Genomic DNA, 1,237 nt, shown 5'->3' with positions numbered 1-1,237 from the left:
TATTCAACCAAACACTATTGAGTTCATCAACCCTTTTGCAAGAGAAGGTGAGGAGAACCCAACACAAAATCAAACACAAAATCAACCCACAATGCCTAAATTTTCATCACATTCCGTACCAACCGAGGAGAACCTACCCAATGGTACTCCCACATCACAACATTTAACCGGAAATTTTATTGTCAAATCCGCATTTATCCAATTAGTCGAAAGAAGCCAATTTGGGGAGATGCCTAGTGAAGACCCTCACTCTCACATGGAGACTTTTTGTGACTATTGTGATGCGATATCCAAACCGGTGTAACTCAAGACCAAATTCGATGGGTCTTATTTCCTTTTTCTCTAATTGGCACCGCAAAACAATGGTTGAAAGGCCTTGATAAGGCTACTCTCGGAATTGACTCTTGGAAGAAATTGGCTCTAGCTTTCTACAAAAAGTTCTACCCACCGGAAAAGACTAACATGATAAGAGCTCAAATTACGGGCTTTAAGCAAAGAGATGAAGAATCTTTGTATGAAGCTTGGGAGCGATTCAAAGGAATTTGTCGCTCATGTCCTCATCATGGTCTTTGCAAGAGGTTCTGGGTACAACAATTTTGGAATGGTCTTTATGAAGACTCAAGAAATATTATCAACATGGGATAAAATGGAATGTTCACCGAAGTTGACGATAATCAAACTTGGAACAAGATTGAGAAAATGGCGGTCCATAATTCACAATATAGTAGACCTCGCAAGGCTACTAGAGTAGGAAAGCATGAAGTGGACTCTATTACTCAATTGGGTGCTCAACGTAGTGCTCACATTGATACCATCAATATGAAGTTCGAAAAAGCTATGGCTAGACTTGAAGAAGCCTCAAAATCACCAAAGCATCATGTTAATACCATGACGGTATCTTCATCAATCCCAAGTGGGATATGTGAGAATTGTGGAACTTTGGGACATGACCAAAGTGAATGTAGAGGAACAAATGAGCAAGTGAATGCTTTTCAAGCATACAAGAGTGGTACCCCTTATTCAAATTATTACAATGAAAACAACAAATTCCACCCAAATCTCTCATACAAAAGCCAAAATGTTCAAAACCCTCAACCAACATACACCCCACCTCCTATGAGAAACCAAAATCAAAGACCCTTTTACAACCAAAACCAAGTTTACCAAAATCAAACCCCATACAATCAACAAAATGACCAAGGTTTTGATGTTCAAAAAGCGGTCCTCCAAATGCAAA

The 1,237-nt window shown here is 39.3% G+C and overlaps 1 non-coding gene across 1 annotated transcript; it reads right to left on the bottom strand.

Annotated features, from left to right (window-relative positions):
* Positions 1–462: 462 nt before the first annotated feature.
* LOC141650762 (small nucleolar RNA R71) lies at positions 463–569 on the bottom strand. The gene has a single exon (XR_012546778.1). It is a non-coding gene; the product is annotated as a small nucleolar RNA R71 (small nucleolar RNA).
* Positions 570–1,237: the final 668 nt, after the last annotated feature.

Source organism: Silene latifolia, chromosome 3, assembly GCF_048544455.1.
Source record: "Silene latifolia isolate original U9 population chromosome 3, ASM4854445v1, whole genome shotgun sequence".
Lineage (NCBI taxonomy): Eukaryota > Viridiplantae > Streptophyta > Magnoliopsida > Caryophyllales > Caryophyllaceae > Silene > Silene latifolia.
Note: the sequence above shows the minus strand (reverse complement) of the source record. Positions and strands in the feature narration are given on the sequence as shown.